Genomic DNA, 20,989 nt, shown 5'->3' on the forward strand with positions numbered 1-20,989 from the left:
AGGTTGTATTGTTTCAGCTTCATATTTATAGTATTATATCTATACCAATATGAATATGAGAACTTATATTTAATTTAAATTTTTAGGCTAATTTTTATTTTTATATTGTTGAAGACTTGATTTTTAGGCTGTAACTGTTAAAAAGTTAAATTTTACTTCTTTTTACAAAAATTAATTTATTTCTTAATATGTGATGTCTAAACTGCTAAATTCTTCTATGAATATTAAATATTAAAATATAACATGATTTTATTTTTCTAAATCTTAGAAAAGTTAGATTCTTGTGACGAAACCAAACCCATTGATCATGCGTGGAGTGTCCCAATATTCTCAGCAGAGAAATCTGGTTTTTCCATATAGACAAGGAGTGCCCCTATTTTCCCATGATATAAAGAGCAAACCCATGGATATGATGAACAACAAAAATGGGATGAGTAAGCCACGTTTGTTGAAATGAATCAAGACTGGAATTCAAGCTGGTAGGAAAACAAACTAAAAGTAACAATGAGAGTTATATTTGTAATCTCAAATGCAAATTGACCCTCTATTTGTTATGTGCTACCAAAAATTATATTGTAATTTATTTTGTGAGTTGTCAAATTTTATAATAAATACCTTTCTCTGGTGCCTTTTTAAATTCTTTATTCAACAACGGCATGGTTTTAGAAATCAATGACTTAAAGTTTTTTTTTTTTCGGTCTTCTATAACTTAGAACCCATTTTTTTGACTGCATGAATTAGCAATCTAGCATTTGTCTAATATTGGAATTTGCTAGATGTTGGATTTGTTAATCTAGAGTTTGATTTTGGAAATATAATTGGATCCATTTGGTTCACTTGAAATTTGATGGGAAGATGTTTTCCTTGTTTGATTATACAAAATCAGAATTGGAATAAGATTAACTTTATAATTTATTTTGAAATCTCATTGAAATCGAATCTTCCAGAGATTGCATGAAAATCAAGTTTTGCATATTATGCAAACTAGTTAACAAATTTCGGGGTGCTTCTTTAAATTCTTTATTAAGAAAGTGCTTTAATATTAAGGCGTGGTTTTGGAAAACACTAGCTTGGATTTTTATTTTTTTTGTCTTCTATATCTGTTTGACTGCAGCAATTAGCAAATGCAGCATTTGTGCAATACTGAAATTTGTTAGTTATTGAATTTGTTAATCTAGAGTTTGATTTTGGGAATATGATTGAATCCATTTGGTTCACTTGAAATTCAATGGGAACATATTTTCCAGTGTTTGGTTGTACAAAACTAGAATCAGAATAAGATTAATTTTATAATTTATTTTGAAATATTTATTTTTTTAATTTATTAATTTTTTTATTATATTTTTTAATAGAACATAAAGTATTTCTTCAAGTTTTCTCTAACTATGTTTACCCAATTTTTTTACTACAAATTATCAATATTCGTTTTTTTGTATTATGCATCCAGTTGATAATTTGGTAAAACAAAATTCCTATCAACTCATTGTTGCAGGCAAAAAAAATCTGCAACAACTAGTTTTTATGAACATTTTGAGAAAGGAGTTGGATGGAAGGGTTCCAAGATTCTGAATTTTGACCACAGTGAGGAAGAAGAGATGTTTTTGATTGAATCTCAAGATCCTAAATTTGATTATTCAAAAATGCTTTCCATTATTAAAATAGTATTATCCCATGCTCCATCTAAGTCCTCCTCCAAGAAGAGATGTCAGAAATATAAGATAGCTAAATTGAAGGAAGAAATTGACATTGGTAGTCAATCCATCTTGGATGGAAAATCATTAGTTTCTAAAAGGTTGAGGAGACTGTATCGCTTTCCTTGAGCCCAATGAAAATTCTGACATGGAATGTCAAAGGTTTAAATGCATCTAATTAGAGGTACGAGATCAAGTATCAATTGTATGCACTTAAGGTATATATTATAATGTAACAAGAAACCAAAAATTCTCTACAAAACTTTGAAGACACTATTCAAAAATGTTATAAATAGAATGCAGTTCATACACTTATTGCAGGAGCCCTATGTGGTCTTATTACTCTCTAGAACCTAGAATCAATGGTTATTCATGCTGAAAAATAGGATCCAATTGGCAGGATCTAATGGTTGTCAATTATAAACTAAACTTCCTATTACTTAATTTATATGGACCAACTTAGACCTATAATAAAAAGAAGCTATGGATTTCTCTACTTAAATATGAATCAATAAAATAAAATATTAAGTCTTCAATACTTATAAAAAATTTGTTTTTTTTCTAGATGTTTTCTTCCATGCTAGTATAACATTGTTCTCATATTGTTTTCCTCAACATGATATCAAAGAAAAATTTGATACTTGGAAAGTGATATGGCTTTTTCGTGAAATTGTGATCTTTTCTGCTAAATAGTGTCAAGAATTTTTCTTGTGTCAACTAATTTCTATATATGTTTAGTGAGATTTTTTTCATTTGTTAATTTGAGATTTGATGATTCTAATTTTTTTTTCTTGTCCAAAAATGAGAGAAGTTGATACAATGGATTATCTTAGTGTTATTTTACATGCAGAAAGTTAAGTGGAGATAATTACTAGTATTGGGTTTCACAAATAGAGATGTCTCTAACACATCAACATTATTATAATATTCTTATTGGGATGAACAAAGATAGAGCAAGTAGATTGGGATAAAATGGACAAGAAGGCAGCAACTTTGATCAAGCTTGCACTTTCAAAAAAAAGTCTTTTCGAAAGTAGTGTGAAAATATAAGAAATGTAAAAAAAACTATCAAAATTGAGGTGATATATGAATCATATCCCTCACCATAGACTTGTACAATATGGAGTTATCAAATTCACAAGAAATAGTCTATCATTTAAGTAAATTAAAGGAATAGAAGAATTAATTGTTTTCAATAGAAAGGAATATAAATGATAAAGATTTTGTACAAATAATATTACGAAATCTTGAAGAATCTTATCAATCATTTAAAAAGGACTTGATACTCCAGATAAATTAAAAATATTAAATCTAACGAGTCATGTGCTAAGTTAATCTATGAAGAGAAACATAAAATAAAGGAAAGAGAATCATTTATTGCTTAATCTTGAGTCTTAAGCATTTAAGAAAATAATGTTATAAAAAGGCACAAAATAATTAATCTAAAGAAAGGAACCAAAAGTATGGAGATAAAACAATGAACTCTTATTGGGTTGGGGGGGGGGGGGGATGGAAACACTCAATAAATTATGTATCAAATAAGCCTTCCACTTCCTAAATAGAAAATACAGGTGAAAGAGGGGTATTCCAAACATAACTCTTAATATAATCAAGGTTAGACTAGCAAAACTCAAATAGGATGAAGAGATGTCAATATTAAACTCATATTATGTAATCAGGAAGTGTGCATGCAAATCAACTTTCATGCAATGTTCATTTACTTTAAGATGTGCAATATAAGTGTAAATTGAACCAATTAATTAAATGAAATATATCTAGGAGCATTATACGTGCAATCATACCAATTAAAGCATATAAATAGGTCTATGCTAAGAGATTCAAAAAAGGGGGAAATCTAACTTTGAAATATGAAAAAGAAAGTGCCTTTCTACTCTAAAAGCTGTGGATTTGGAACCGTGATTCAAAATTCGACTATGGGTTTGTGTTCAATGCAAAGAAAACCCAAAAACCTTGAAAATCTCAAAATTCTTGATCAATTTGGGTGACATCTACCAATTTATGAGATGACAAACATGTTCAAGAAGTTTAACCTAGATCTTTCCAAATATTTATTATATAATTAAGTTTCTTCAAATCAATAATAAAAATCACTCCAACACATATTTTGTACCATAATATTCTATAATAATTCAAAGAACAAACTAAAATATTACGGAACTGCTTACTTAAAGTATACATTTGAATCAATCTTAAAAAATATTTCATATTAATAAGTTAATGTTAATTACTATTATTCTTATTTAACATGTTCTAGATTAATTAAATATTAGAAAATTTTGAAAAAAATAAAAATACAGCTAATCATAAATTACCTAACAATTGTTCTTTGCACTACATAGAGTTTTTACATAAATCTGACGAGCAAAGTCACAAACAGATTTTCTAAGGTATACGCCCCCTGAAACTACTTGGACATTTCTTCTCGAACAAGGTCAAGCTCCTCTCTCAAAAATTTTAGTCTTGACAGAGATTCGTGTGCCACCGACTTTCAAAATAGATTTACAAAAAATTATAAAATGTGTTTGACATTGACTTTCAAAATAGATTTAACATAACATTGCAAAATAGATTAAAAAATAGACATGCATGGAGGTACCCACTACAATATAACAATTGTATGGGGAAAGAGTGGGGAAAGAGCATACAAGATGGCTATCAAGAAGTTGGAATAAATTCCAATGATATATGTAGTAGAGGTTAAGATCTGATGCGTGGATTTAGGTTTTGTCTCATTACATTCTTCTTCTTCCTTTGAATTCAAACTCTAACATGGAGGGAGTCAAACTCTACATTCCTACCGCCATAAAAGTTCCTTTCAATTGTACCATGAAATATCATGTGTTTTTTACTTTTAGGGGAAAAGATGTGAGAAAACTCTGGTTGATCATCTCTTTCAAGCTCTCTTTGCAGGCTGATTGAATGTGTTTCTTAACATCCACAAGTTAGAGAAGGCGCAAATCATTGATTCAAGCCTAGAAAATGCAATTAAGTGCGGTGCAATATATGTTCCTATATTTTCCAAAGGCTATGTGATCTTGGCATGGTGTCTTAGGGAGTCTGTCTCAATGTTGAAATCTTCTGCTCTTATGGGCGAGCTTTCCAATTTATAGGAAGGAAATGAATGAAATTTTGATTGAAAGCTCCTTGTTATAATCTTCATGCGGTGCATTTCTATAAGAAAATTTAATTCTAATTAGTACTTTGGGTTATTGCCTCTCTTTGTTGCCCATATTCGTTGAACAAGAGAAGTCTTCTATGTGTTGGCAGTAGCCAACAACAAGGGTCTCTCTCTGATGTAGGAGAATTTGGGGGCATAGGACAATTTTACATCTTTTTTAAGTATTATTATTTTTTATTTTTTTAATAATAGTTAAGTAGTTGAAAATGAATGCAGACATATATAAATTTTTATGTATTGGGCTGGGAAAAGTGTTCAAGAGAACACAGAAGACTGAAAATACATCTAAACTATAATTTTCAACAAGGTACACCTGAACTATCATTCATCATGGTTAAATCAAAAAAATTGATTTTTTGAGGTGTGGAGAAATTTACCTTTAGTTTTGCAAGTTTGAAGAACAATTGGCAGATATTTTCTCTATGGTGTTATGAAAAAGTAAATTTGAGTGTCTGCGATAATGAAGTTTTAATAAAAAGAAAATGGAGCAAAGAACAACAGAACAAAGATAGGGCAGAAAAGAAGGAATTAAATACAACACATATGGACACTGAAAATTTAGAACTTTACTGCCAGAGCACACTGCAACTTTTTGTTATATACATGAGCCAAAGCAACTGGAAATTTATAACCATTTATGCAGACCTCTAGAAAGCTCCCAATAAGCTACGTTGAAGATGGGATAAGATGGGGAACAATCTGGATGTTTAAGGTACCTATTTTGGAAAATTGAATAGATACACTTTTTAGAAGCTCTGTTGGAAAAGTTGAAAGGTGGTCTACTAGTTATGTGTTTCTTATATTGATAGAGATGTGTTGTTCATCAAAAGGAAGAGAGATTTCTAAGAGGTGAAAAAAATATAAAAAGAATTCGTAGGCTAGAAGTTATTTATTGGAAGTTGAGTTCTTCTCTTCTAGATAAAATAAATAGTAAGTAATCTCGAAGAATAGCTTGTAACTTACAATTTGTAAAACTAAAATAGATAATATTTTGCAATTGAAATAGAATAGCATGTGTGAATTATCATTCTCATTAAGAAATAGAAGGCAAATTATTTCCTATAAATTTCTTACTTTGAATATATTATATTAGTTTGAATAATCCTCTTATGATATGAAACAACATGAACTTTAAGTATTTTAAGAAAGTTCTTTTGATCACTTTGATTTTCTCTTTATAAAAATAAAATAGTAACAATAGTTCTATGATTTGATATATATTCAATTAAATATTAATAAAATTTAAAATAAACATGAAATATGAATTTAAAAAATTTCTATTTTATTTTATTTTTATTTTTCCTCTGCTGCTTTCTTTCTCTTTTCTGACATAAAAGAGTCAGTGATATCAAGGATCTTGATTTCCTTACACATTAGTTTACAAGAATTGGCTTTAGCTTAAAATACTTAAAAACCTAATGAAATAATGATTGAAAAAATGGATTTATAAAACAAATTAGAAAGGGTGATCTTTTAGGTAAGTTTAGATATGAAAGACAGTTGATACAGATGAGCATGAGATATTCTGACCTGAAGTTTTCCTCCGTTTGCATTAGATAAGATGCAAGAAAATAAAGATCTTCAAAGACAGTTCTGTGGCCGCCTTGGTTTTCATCTATTCTATAGGATATAAAAATATGGAAAAAATTTAAAATATTCCCTCTTGGAAAATAAGCGGGGATAATTCACTAGTTGAACAAAAACTGGCAAATGCGCCATAGAAATATGTACCAAGTTTTTAGTATAAACAGATTTCTGTAAATACATAGTTCTACCATGGTTATTTAGTTCCCTTTCTAATACTGTGAAGATTATATTTTTTTTAGTGGATTAGAATGTGTGCGAAATAGATATTCTTCGTAATTGCAATTGCATTGACAATTGTAAATGATAGAAAATAGATATGTTTCTTTCTCTATTTTTTAGCTGTCACTAACTTCGCCTTAAGAAGATTCATTTTTTTATTATAAATAGTGGTATTGGGCTTACCTCCCCAGGTAGATAACTGGCGGAAATTTGGAATACTAGCCCTGCGATGTCAAACAGAGTCTATTCTTTCGATTAATATACAAGACATGGAAGAGTATAGGGCAATCTTAGCCGCTGAATGTGGTAAGTAAATAATATATATTCATTTGGATTTTAAATACTAACAGTCCATCCATTGTAGCTTGTCTTGTGATTACATGGATTCAAATTATTATTTTTGTTTATTAGTATAAATGAAAAAAACATAAACAAACTTAAGAGAAAAGCATAGCAGCACAAAACAAATTTGAAAGAGAAAGATATTGTTTTATTAATCTAGCTACAACAACACATTACAATGGCTCTCTCTATATATAGAGGCTTCCAACACGTATAGGTTGGTAGAACTTTCCTGAATTCATGTTGAAAATAAACTAACTTCCTCATACATTGCAGAGGACCCGATATTATTTTGACAGCACTAAAAGTCAATGGCTGGAAAATATGATAAACTGGCAGTTTTGTTATAACGGACCAGTGATGTGGAGATAATAAGGTGGAATTATTCCGATACCTTCCCTTAATTTCTACCACGAATGCATCTTTAAGTGGGAGAAATTATTACAAGAATGAATTCAAACATCAACCTCTTTGAGATATAGCAATGTTCTAAACTTGAGAAATTTGATAGTAGATAATGCTTTGGTAAATATATCTACAATTTGATCTTCAATGCCACAGAAGTGTAGCTTGATTACTTCACTCTCCATGAGATCTCAAACAAAGTGGTGGTGAACTTCAATATGTTTGAATCTTGCATGGCAGACAGGATTCTTTGCAAGCTTAATAGTGCTTTGGTTGTTACAGAATATGGTAGTTCGATGAGCTTGTTGATGACATGTCTCTTCAAGTAGTCTTCTGATCCATAGAGCTTCTTGAGATGCCTTTGATGCTACAATATATTCGACTTCTATTGATGATAGTGTCACTGTTGATTGCTTCTTGCTGCTCCAAGAGATTGGTCCGAATCCAAGGTGGAAGATATATCCTGAAGTTGATTTCCTATCATCAATATCAGCTACATAATCAAAATCTATATAGCCTACTAAAGTAGGGTCTCCTCCATGTTGGTACTCAGTGCCAAGCTTGTAAGGGTCTTTGATGTACTTCAAGATCCTCTTAGCAGCCTTCCAATGATCAAAGCATGGGTTTTCCATGTACCTGGATACAACACCAACAGCATATGCAATATTTGGTCTAGTTATGGTAAGATATAAGAGACTACCGACAAGCTACCTATACAATTTTTCATCCACCTTCTTTTGAGTAGATCTAATTTCTGGGCAGTGGCTTTATGGAGAAAATCTCTAATCTTCTTTGTTGCAGGCTAAAAATTGGTTGAACAACACTAAGTTTATTCTCTACACAAGTTTGGTAAGAATTTCATGTCCTTGTTAACTTTGAAGTGCTGAAAGTTCTATTTTTTTCAAAAAAGAAGTGAAGTTGATTAATGGATTCTCTTGTTACTCCTCTACCCTCAATTAGATTGAATGGAAAGAATTACTATGATTGGGTTTCACAAATTGAAATGTCTCTAACTCTACAAAACTGTTATGATATTGCAAATGGTAGTGAGCAGAGACTAGTAGATTCTAGAAAAGAACATGATGATTGGAATAGGAGAGACAAGAAGGCATCTGCTTTGATAAAGTTAACGCTTTCAGAAGAAGTTTTTCCAGAAGTTTGAAATGAAAGAAGAGGAGTGCCAAGTATGGAAGATCTTGGAAAGTTTGTATCAAAATTCAAGTATTGTATGGATTATATCTCTCATCACAAAGTTGTATAATCTAAAATTAAAAGGCTCACAGGAAGTAGTGACTCATTTAAGTAAATTAAAGGAAAAGAAAAATGAATTGGTTTCTCTTGGAAAGAGCATAGATGATAAGGATTTTGTGCAAATAATTTTACAAAGTCTTCTAGGCTCTTATCAATCTTTTACAAGGGGACTTAATATTGTTGATAAATTAAAAGGCATTAAATCTGATGGGTTGTGTGCTAAGTTAATTCAAGAAGAAAAATGTCAAATAAAAGAAAGAGAATCCTCTATTGTTGATTGTGCATCTCAAGCATTTGTAATGAAAGAAGAACAATAACATCAAAGGACACAAGATAATAGATCTAATTGAAAGATTTGGAAGTATGGAGATAATAATAATTCATATAGGAATCCAAATAGAAGTAAGTGGAAATGTCATCACTGTGGTAAGAAATGACACAAAGCTAATGAATGTTACAAAAGGATTAATGACTCAGAAAAGAATAAGTCTACAAAATCATTTGATTCTAAGAGGAATACCTTCTATGTAGCACTTAAAGCAAATACTTCTTTTAAGGATGAATGGATAATTGATTTTGGTTGCACACAACATATGTCACATAATAAGGAGCAGTTTGAGTTATTCAGTGAAAGCAATGGTGAGAATATATATCTAGGAGATAATAGTCCTCTAGAAGTTCAAGGAAGTGGAAATGTGCAAGTAAATAATGGAATGTTAAAAAATGTATGATAGAAGAGTATGACGGAATCCAAAATGGGTTTTCCATGGATTTGCATTCTTGCATCAATAGTTTAAACTGATTCCGTACTCATGAATCACACCGGCTAAAATACACTAAAAAACAATCCATTGCAGGGAGGCGATAAAGATTAGTAAAGAACTTAAAGAAGACACACGGGTATACTACGAAGAGTTTTTAGAAGTGAGCATCTTATTAGCTCCAAGTTGGAACCTCACAGAACAATCTATCACAGAACAATCGAATATTCATTTAGGTTTTTTTTTATAAAAACATTACAAATACTATATTTTCAAAAGAGAGAGATTGATGCTATCAACACTCAAATGAACAAGACTCATTCTTATTAACAAAATTTACAGAGAAATAAAATAAATAAAATCTGAGAAGACCGAGCAACTCTGGAATTTTGTCCAAATACAATGACCCAAATCAAAGTCAAATAGAAATTGAAATCAAAAGGCTCCAAAAATTCAATGTTTCAATTTGTCATGGATCTTCTGAATTCTGCAAAGATTTTAGTGCGCTCATAGACTGGAAGGAACCTATAAATTGGAGCCGCAACAGAGCCAATTCCAAATGCATATCCAGATCCAGAGTCAGTCATTTATCTTTAATCCATTCCCATTCAGTCCCAGCAACGCGCTAATAGCGTCAGGAAGCTCCATGCATGAATCAGAAGAAAATGGATAGATTTGGTTAGGAAAGTACATATTGGACCAAAATATTTCAGAAATAGAAAAGAAGACATCCCTAAAACACTCCCATCAAGCACCATTAACAATGAAAAGTATTATAAAATATATATATCAAATAGATTTTGAATACAAATCTAAATCTAAATCAAACATGCAAGACTAAACTATTAAATGCAAGCCTAAATAGTTATGAACAGAATTCTAAATCTAAATGAAATTAATTAAAATTGAAATCTAAATCAAAGTAGAATATTATAACTAATTTGGAATTTCAATTTACATCTACATCTAAATCTAAATGAAAATGTAAATAAAAAATAAAAATCTCACCTGCAAAAATGTTACTCCAAAACTTCAATTTACTCCTATTCAAAAACTCCAATCTAATCCTCCAATAACCTCCACCTCTTCCTTCCTGCAAAAACATAAAATGAAAATGAAATGAGGAGCCTTGGTTTTATAACTTCTGAGAGGCTCCTCATATCCCCCAACAGACGTCTCTTCACATTCCACGAATTTGTTTCAAATTCCCCCACTCCCCGCAAAGAATAAGCATGAATGTGCATGCAAAATTATATTTAACAAAAAAAAAAAAATCATATTGAAATTATTTTGCCCCTACTTTTTCGAGCCCTATTTTTTCGGGTCCTAATTTTTCGGGCCCCACTTTTTCAGGCCTATTATTTCGGCCTCCATCTGGCTTCCTATTATTTCGGCCAGCTATTATTTCGGGAATTCTATTTTAATATTTAATTTGGAAGTTTGTAACTGCTCCCAAATCTTTTTTATTGACAAGGAATCTTGGCATATTCCTGTGCTGCCATTGTATAGAACACCTCTCGGCGTAATCAATTGATTAAAATAAATTTAAAAAATAATTGAATTTTAAAATATATGTTCCATCTCAAGACTTAAGAAAAGAAATAAAATCTAAGACAAAATTAAAACAAAAGATTATCTCAAAAAAGTAAAAATCATTAATAAAAATGATTCGAAGATTGGTTTGAAGAGTGGTTATCATCAGATCAGAATCAGAGAAGGTGATGAATGGGAGACTGCTTTCAAGACAAAAGATGGTTTGTATGAATGGTTGGTTATGCCTTTTGGTTTGACTAATGCACCTAGTACTTTCATGAGGTTGATGAATGAAGTTTTGAAAAGATTCTTAGGTAAGTTTGTGATTGTTTATTTGGATGATATTTTGATATTTAGTAAGACTAAAGAAGAACATCTTGAGCATGTTAGACAAGTATTGTAGAGGTTGAAAGAGGATAAGTTGACGATCAATCAGAAAAAAGTGTTCTTTTATGCAAGAGGAGATTGTGTATTTGGGATTTGTGTTTTCCATTGCTGGTTTGAGAATGGATCCAAAGAAGGTTAAAGCAATTTTTGAATGGCCTACACCTGAGAATGTGGGTGAGGTAAGATCATTTCATGGTTTGACTAGTTTTTACAAAAAGTTTATAAATAATTTCAGTGTTGTTTGTAATGCTATGACTGAGACAATGATAGGAGATAAAAAGGAATTCAAGATGACACATGGAGCTAATAAGAGTTTTGAGAATTTGAAACAAAAGGTTGTTGAGTTACCTGTATTGGCTTTTCCTGATTTCAATAAGGTATTTCAAGTTCAATGCGATGCAAGTGGTAGTGCAATAGGAGCTGTATTAAGTCAAGAAGGTAAACCTCTTGCTTTCTTTAGTGAGAAGTTGAATGATGCTAAAAGGAAGTATTCTGTGTATGATCAAGAGTTTTATGCTATTATTCAAGCTTTGAAGAAGTGGAGACATTATTTGATTCATAAGGAGTTTGTGTTGTATATGTTGGCCATTTTTGCCCTCTCGCCAAAAATTGAATTTGAATGCCTATGCCCACCCAACGGTTACTTCCCATCTTTAATATTATTTAAATTCCATGAAAATATGAAATGAATGAAATTAAAACTTTATTGCATTTCCATATCTCCTTAGTTTATTTTTATGGGTTCGCAACTTTCCCCACTATCAAATCTTGCATAGATCTACAGCAGGCACTTTCCTGCTTTCTCAAAACAAGCGATCTTTACATAATGTGGGCAAATGACTCATTGCCATGTGGTAGGTGGGTCTATTTCCTTTTGTGGGCCTCAAGTTGGGGAAGCTATTGGGTGAGATGGTGTTTTGATTGGCTAGCGCTTTCCCACATTCTGTCTTTCATTAGACCTTTTGACAATGCAGGCAAGCGTCGTCCGGCCACATGGTTTCATGGGTTCAACTTTTTTAGTAGGCTACCATAGATAGGGTGGACAAGGTGGTAGATGTCTGCTGACAATATGATTGGCAGGCGCTTTCCCACATTTTGTGTTTTGTCAGACCTTTTGACAATGCGGGCAAGCGGCGACATGACACATGGATTAGTGGGGTCATTTCATCTTTTGTGGGTTGAGGAGAAAAAAGGATTGTCAGTCGAGTTGGCATACGGAGGAATTTTCATTGGTCAAGTACTAACACAGATCGTTAGCAGCCATGAATTCTCATCGATCGTTTGATCTCCCAAGATCAACGGATGCCGCTTCCCTGCTTTATGGAGATACAAGGATGTTAAGGAATGTGGGCAAGTGCCTTACTACCGCATGTCCTTGTGGGGGCCAGGTTATTATGAAGCTGTAGGGTGATCCCAGATGGAGCCAAGTCATGCTGAAGTGTATGCTGAACGGTTCGTGGGCCTAAAAACTTTTGTGGGCAGGCACAGTGTAATGAGGATCTTTCATGATCGTTGATCTTATAGAGATCAATGATCGATGCTTTATTGCATTATGAAGATGCAAGGTAATTAAACAATGTGAGAAAGTGCCTAAAGGGCCCAACTAAGGCATTGATAGTTAAGGCTGGTAGTTGTGAGACTGCCACAGTTAGGGTTTTGAAAAGGTGGCTCAATTAGTTGGTCAACCGCATAGAGACTTTTGCAGGGTGGCAAAATGAAATAAGATCATTGGCACACGTGGCTCATCTTGGTGGCAAAATTTGGTTGACTTGCTAACTTTGCTGACTCGCAAGCTAGAAATGAAGGGAATCCGGTTTTCTTGCACAATCCAATCTTCATGATCGATTCCAACCACTCGAAGTGAATGTTGCGCCCAGTAAATGAAGGAGAACACTCCACCACCTCTAATCCTATCCATCTACTTGGTTAGAATGGTTTAATGGCACCGTTTCTATCTTCTCGAGGCCTTGTTTCAACAAGATTTTGGATTTCATTGTATTTGAATCTGTGCCAAGGTTAGATTTTCCCTAGATCTGCATGATTATTCTCTATAAGACTTAATGGTAGTGGGTGTGGAGTAACTTCAGTTAGAGAACATCTCAATTATGCCTGAACTATAAAGGCAATTTTAATATATTTTGTTAAGGTCGACTCTTCTCTAACCTCTCTGATATTGCTCTAGAATTTCACTATAAATTCCCTTTGTCTCTAAATTGTATGACATTCTACCTTATCTCCTTCAGCCATTGATGTAAAGTGCAAGAACTATTTGCCTCTCATTAGGGTATTGTGGATATCTGCAATCTTGCATGACTGTACCTCTTTTGGCCTATAAATGATATATAAGTGAATTTCCTCTTTCCTTGTGTCATTTATTTGAATTTTCTGATCTACATGTGATTGCTAGATTAAAGCAAGTCTGAATGTGTATATCTTTTGGTGATATGATGGTTCAATAGTGCATGTATGGGTAGAGATTGGTTTGAACACTCTATTTTGGTGCATGGCCCCCTTAGGTTAGAGCAGATAGATTTGCTTCTATGCATTCCTTCTCCCTTTTCCTTTCCAAGAGTAGTTAGGTGCACCTTGATAGTAAAGGAAGCTGGCCTTCTCCAGAGACTCAACCCGACAGTTCAAGTCCCACAGCTTGGAGGTTGTTTCCATGTTTCACAAGGTTGTCCTTAGGTAAAAACTTTGGACAAGGGTGCAAACTTTTGTGACAATAGTATACTGATCATAAAGCTTTACAGTACTTGGGAAGTCAACATAAATTGAACCAGAGACATATGAAGTGGGTTGAGTATTTGCAAAGTTTTACATTTGTGATTAAGCATAAGAGTGGGGTTGCTAACAGAGTTGTTGATGCATCGAGTAGAAGACATTCTTTGTTGACTAAAATGAAAGTTGAAGTTCTTGATTTTGATGAGATGAAGGAGTTGTATGATGCTGAATCTATTTTTTCGAGGCATGGAGAGGGTGCAGAGCACCAAATCTAATAGATCACATCAATAAGTATGATGAATATTTCATTCAAGAAGGTATGTTGTTTAAAGGTATTTAGTTGTGTATCCCTAGAAGTTCTATGAGATTGAATTTGATTAAGGAAAAGCATAGTGGTAGATTGGCTGGACATTTTGGAATTGATGAGACCTTAAGTTTGGTGAAGGAGAAGTATTATTAGCCATAGATGTATAAGGATGTTTAGAAATTTGTAAAAAGTTGTGGAGTTTGTCAAGTTGCAAAAGGAGTAAGTTAGAATACTGGATTGTATAAACCTATTTTTATTCCTGAGAAACCTTGGAGTGACATTAGTATGGATTTTGTTCTTGGATTGCCTAAAACATCAAAGGGGTATGATTCTATATATGTTGTTGTGGATAGATTTTCTAAAATGGCTCATTTTATACCTTCTAAGAAGACATCAAATGTTGAGCATGTTGCTGAACTTTTCATTAAAGAGATTGTTAGATTGCATAGGTTACCAAGAAGTATTATTTCTGGTAGAGATAGTAAGTTTGTTAGTTATTTTTGGAGGACTTTGTGGAAGAAGATCGGTACTGAGCTGAAGTTTAGTTCTATATTCCATCTACAAACTGATGGGCAGACAGAGGTTGTGAATAAAAGCTTGGGTAATTTGCTGAGATGCTTAGTCAGAGATGAAACACATAATTGGGAGATGGTATTGGTAAAAGTTGAGTTTGCATATAATAATTCTGTGAATAGGAGTACATGGAAGACACCTTTTGAGATTGTTACTGGAATGATGCCTAGAGGAGTATCAGATTTGAGAGATGTTGTTGGTGAAGAGAAGAGAAGTGTTGTTGGAGAAGAATTTTCTGATTTTATGGAGTCTTTGCATAAGGAAGTGAAGCTGAAGTTGGAACAAAGTAATCAGAAGTACAAAGAGAAAGTTGATAAGTTTAGAAGACATCATGTTTTTGAAGTTGGTGATGAGGTGATAGTTCATTTGAAAAAAAGAAGATTTCTGGTTGGAACATATAGTAAGCTGAAGATGAAGAAGTTTGGACCTTGTAAGATCTTGAAGAAGTCTGATAGTGGAAATGCTTATGAAGTTGAGTTACCTGATGACATGGATACATCTCCTATATTCAATGTTGCTGATCTATAAAAGTATCATGAGTTAGATGATGAAGTTGTTGTACTTGATGATTATCCTAAGAATTAGATTGAAGAGGTTGAACAGATATTGGATCAGAGAGTTGATAAAAACACAAGAGGAAAAGAGTACTATGAATATTTGGTAAAGTGGAAGAACAAATCAATTGAAGATGCTATATGGATTTCTGAATCTGAGTTGGATTCAGCTCAGGTTGTGACACTTGCATGATTCAGGAGAATCATTTCTTTCTACCTTGGTTGTCTGATGCAGGAGCATCTTGGGTTGATGTGTTATCTTGCTCATTTGTGTTCATTTTGCTAGTTGTTATCGAGTTGCAGCAATTGCTGAGTGCTAGTAATTTTGCAGTTTAAGCCGAGTTGAGGTTATCCCTCGTCATGTTAACACTTGGTTTAGTGTGTTATCCCATCCAACCTTGCAGTGTGTGTCGAGCTATCCTTCATGTGTCGAGTGATCCTTCATGTGCCGAGTTATCCCGTTGATGTCAAGTGTCAACATTTTGGACTAGTTTTCTGCATTTTTGGTGCAAGCCGACTTGTGGGATTTATTTTGACCGTGACATTTTTGATAAGATCTTTTCTTGGGATGTGTCTAGATCGTTGTTGGGTTGGCCTACATATTATGTAATGATCTAGAATGTTCTGTAAGCCATTTTGGCAAGTATAAATAGAGTGTTTAGGCTTAGAGTTAGGCATTTTTTTTTGAAGAGATTAGAGGGAGTTTAGAAGGGAACTGGAAAGTGCAAATTTGAAGTTGGACATTAGATCTTGAATGTATCTTGTATCTAGCAGTAACCTAAAAGGCCTTACAGCTAGGCATGTATGCTGATCATTTGTTAAATCAATAAAAGAATATTGTTCCCTCTCTTTGTGGTGTTGTTCTCTTTTTGTGTTTTCTTCCGTTGTGTTTGCTTTGCAAGGTTGATTTGGATTGTTGGGTGTGCCTTTGGCCCTAGTCTTTCTTTGCCCTCCTTGTGTCAATCTCCCCCTCCTCCTTATTCTAGTCTTCTAGGTCTTCTCTTTCTCCTTCTCTAAATTTTTCTCCTTCTCCTCCTCTTTCCCCCTCTAAAATACATATTCTAAATTTATAAATAATTACGCTACATTTTCATGTTTTTATAAGGGATTTTTTTCTTGGGAATTCTTGGTTCCTCCAATATCCTAACCTGATTTAATTTAATTTTTTTAATGTCTTTGGGTGTCAGACATACTAATATTTTCTATGATTGTTTGGTATTTTTAAATGCACTAAATTATGATTACCTTTAATTTTTAATTTTTAATTAGATATCAATAAAATTAGATTTTCTTATCTAAACAAAATGTAAGAACTTAGAAATTTAGTTAGTAGCCATATCAATTTAGAACTATGTTTTGTAAACTTAAGATTTTTTACATATTGTAATATTGCTATCAGGATTTAACTCTATAGTTTTTTTAGTCAAACTCATTGACCCACATTTCATGAGTAACAAGTCAACAGAAATCTATCTTCTCATGAGAATAAATGGAACACATAGCACTCATTGGATCTAGGTGATGCTCACAATGGTGAAGCATCAGAACTTCCCATTTCTTCTTGATATGAGTTTGCCTCTTCACTCCATCTTCTATGAAATATCCATTTGGAGATCTAAGATGAACTCAAATGTATCCATTTGGAGATCCATTTGCATAAGAAGAGGAGGTAAGAATATGTTAAATTTTCTTTCATGTTAAATGTTGTAAGTGTTAAGGTTGTAGCTTCTGTCGGATTGATTTTATCTTGAGATACCTTGTTGATGGTAAATCTTCTTTAAGTTAAATATCTTATATATATAATATATATAATATATATGTAATATAATATATAATATATTTTATATATAATAATATAATAATATATATTATATATTGTATATTATTATATAATAACATAATAATATACTACATATATGGTTGTTTATATATTACTATCAAATATGTTAACTAGTGATGATTAATCGTAGCGACATGTCTCTTCATGAGACATTTCTCCTCCTCTCATACGAAGAGACATGTCTCCTCCTCTCATATTTATATGAGATCCAAATCTGCATTTGCAAATCATCAATTACAATGGTCATTTTAGTACATTTGCAAAAAAGATCTAAGTTATTCAACATGATATCAGAGCCAAACTACAAATGATAATTGGTTGTGGCTATTAGTTTGAAAACAAATAATCCCTTAATAAATTTGTAATATGTTTAGCAAGATAGTATGTGATGGGCAAAGACATAGACAATGACAGCGCTTCAATACATTGTATGAGAACTGGTTTTTCCTTGTGCATTTCAGCACAGTTTGCAAGTTATAAATAAATGGATACTATACTTTTAGGTTGAGAATGTATGTCATTTGACACACAAACATAGGTTATCTCTCTTAACTGTCAAATCTTCTTGGTAGGTTGTCATCCATAAAATAAACTTCCATGAAGAGAAATATATTCTCTCTTACTAAGGAGTATCATGATAGGAAATAAGTGTCAAATTAGACAAATGAATGACATATAGCAACATCCACAGGTCTCATGGAAGCTTGAAGAATATTCAGGTGTTGACATTTAAGTCTGTACCATTGAAACAAGATGAACATTACCTATAGGTTTGAGGAACCACATGGTCTTTAGATCTAATGTGGCATTAGTTGCGCGGAGTCCAAATCTCTGTGTGAGCTATGAAGAGAAACATTGAATGAATGTGCAAATTGGGCTCCTTGAGGATGGAGAAGATGCATTGTAAAAAAAGTTTGTGCCTCATGAGATAGTTTAGAGTGTGTGGCGTTTGAGGACATTATGTTGATGCTTCTTGCATGATTGAAATGTCACTTGTAGAACTTGACATGCTTAGGCATAGTCTCTGAGAGCTTGCTGGTTGGGTTGTCTTCTGTAATAGCAAGGCAAAGGAAGCCAAAACCAAGAAGATCATATCTACTGGTGTGCTTGAAGAAAAGGAATATGTAGGTAGTTGTGCAAATCTAGTCCAAGTAGTTCTATCTATGGGTAATTGATTGTCAGATGTAAATCACTAATCTTTAGTAAAAAATAGGGTTAAATCTTGTTTTAGGCACCAATGAGGAGAAAAAAGAATGAGGGAAGGATGCATGTTGAGCCTAGTCATATTGAGTTCAAAGATTGTGAGTGTGGTCATATTGATATGTGAAAAGGATAACATTAATTACAATCAAAAAGAGAAATTTCTTCAGATTGTATGGTAATGGATGTCCAAGCATTTAAACCAAGAATTGGTCTCTTTTGAAGAAGCAGAGTACTGGTCATCGTCCAATTTACAAGAAAGAAAAATTTCTTGGGGAAACGTGGAACTCGATCACGCTTTGAGAATAACCAATACCACTCGACTTACGTGGCAAATCAATACACACAATGAACATTTTAATGAAAGGTTAAGTGAATAGAAAGAAAATCGACTCACCAAGGACTAGTGGCTTCCCTGTGCCGTTAAACCCGAATTCTCGTATTTATGCCTATGTGTACGTTTGCATTTTTTTTTACCATTGGAGATTTGCTGTCCACAGTTGGAAGGAATCTATGAGTCACATTAAGAAGAGGCATGGAGAATACAACCCATGTTGTAATGTTGGTATTCCTTCTGTATATCACATTAATTATGCTCTTAGGCCCCGTTTGGTTGCTGGCATAGGAATAGAAAATTAGAATAGAAAAATGGAATGGGAATGGAAATGAGGAATGGGAATAGAAATAGACAATTCCAATCATGTTTGGTGCACTTGGAATTCGACTGGAATATGTTAATCTATTGTTTGGTTGTACAAAAATAGAATAGGAATAAGGTTAAGTTTTGTATTTTTAAAAACATTTTTCCTAATTTTTTTTTAATTTATTATTTTTTTAGTTAATTCATTTTCATTTTCATTTTTATAAACAAATAGATATAATTTAAAAAAATGTTATAAATTTTTTTAAAAAAAAAATTTAACAAAAAAAATTCAAAAAGTAAAAGTACAAAAAAAAAAAAAAATCGAAATTTTTTTAAAAAAAAAATAAATTTAAAATTAAAAAAAAAAAAAAAATAATAAAAAATATTTTTTAATGGAAAATCAGAATGGGAATGGAAATGGCCTATTCCAATAACAAATATTTTTGGGCATAGACATATGCTCATTTTAGGGGCAAAATTGGAATATGTCTTCCTATTCCCAATTCCGATTGAGCTTACCAAACAACGAATATAAAACATATTCTAATTTCATTTTCCTATTCCACTCATATTTCGGCAACCAAACGGGGCCTTAATGCAGTTTTCCAAAGTTTTGTCCCCCAGGTTTCCACATCACTTTTAATAATGAATATATGGACGAGAAAATGTTTAAATCTGGATCAATCCAGTCAATGAGTGCCATTGTCTTCAAAAGTATTCCACATGGTCTTCCTCTTCAACACAGACGAATCAACCAATTAATTGGTGAGCTTTGTGAATCCATGACAAATAATTGTTTCAATCAATTTGAAGAAACAACACATGCCCATTCTTTGAAGCTGCATTATTTTTAATGGGATTTTAAGTTGGGCTCAGATATTAGCAAAGAAATTGGTAATTCCTGAAGTATACATCTGAACTGCAAGTGCTTGCAGCTGCAATATTTACTTCTCAGTGCCTCTTCCCAGAAAAAGGGTCACATTCCTCTCAAAGGTATTTTTCAGTGAGGTATAGATATTTTGAATATATCTATATGTCAATTTAAAATTATTATATTTATAATTAACTATTACTACTTTCATATTATCTACTATCAAGTTTTAGATAAAAAACAAGAAATTTTCCTAACACATGAGCCAACTTATTATATTCCATCACAATTTCTATGTAGAACTCTATTTAAAAATAGTAATTGTGAATTGTATAAATGGATTGGGATAAATCTTTAAGGTCAATGTTTCTAATATTTGATATTAAAAAGAAATTGTATATTATGTCAATTTATTTATTTCAATTTTTAAATTATCATTTTTATTAATGATTTTTACTTTTTTGAGATAATCTTTTGTTTTAATTTTGTCTTAGATTTTATTTCTTTTCTTAAGTCTTGAGATGGAACATATATTTTAAAATTCAATTATTTTAAAAATTTATTTTAATCAATTTATTACGCCGAGAGGCGTTCTATACAATGGCAGCACAGGAATATGCCAAGATTCCTTGTCAATAAAAAAGATTTGGGAGCAGTTACAAACTTCCAAATTAAATATTAAAAAAGAATTCCCGAAATAATAGTTGGCCGAAATAATAGGAAGCCAAATGGAGGCCAAAATAATAGGCCCGAAAAAGTACGGCCCGAAAAAGTAGGACCCGAAAAATAGGGCTCGGAAAAATAGGGGCAAAATAATTTCAATATGATTTTTTTTTTTGTTAAATATAATTTTGCATGCACATTCATGCTTATTTTTTGCGGGGAGTGGGGGAATTTGAAACAAA

The 20,989-nt window shown here is 32.3% G+C and overlaps 1 pseudogene; it reads left to right on the top strand.

Annotated features, from left to right (window-relative positions):
- LOC149563466 (cysteine-rich receptor-like protein kinase 15) overlaps positions 1-20,989 on the top strand; it is a 50,732-nt pseudogene that overhangs the window by 13,741 nt on the left and 16,002 nt on the right.

The sequence above is a fragment of the Cupressus sempervirens genome, chromosome 4 (assembly GCF_028749045.1).
Source record: "Cupressus sempervirens isolate cs-2001-9-10 chromosome 4, ASM2874904v1, whole genome shotgun sequence".
NCBI classification, from domain to species: domain Eukaryota; kingdom Viridiplantae; phylum Streptophyta; class Pinopsida; order Cupressales; family Cupressaceae; genus Cupressus; species Cupressus sempervirens.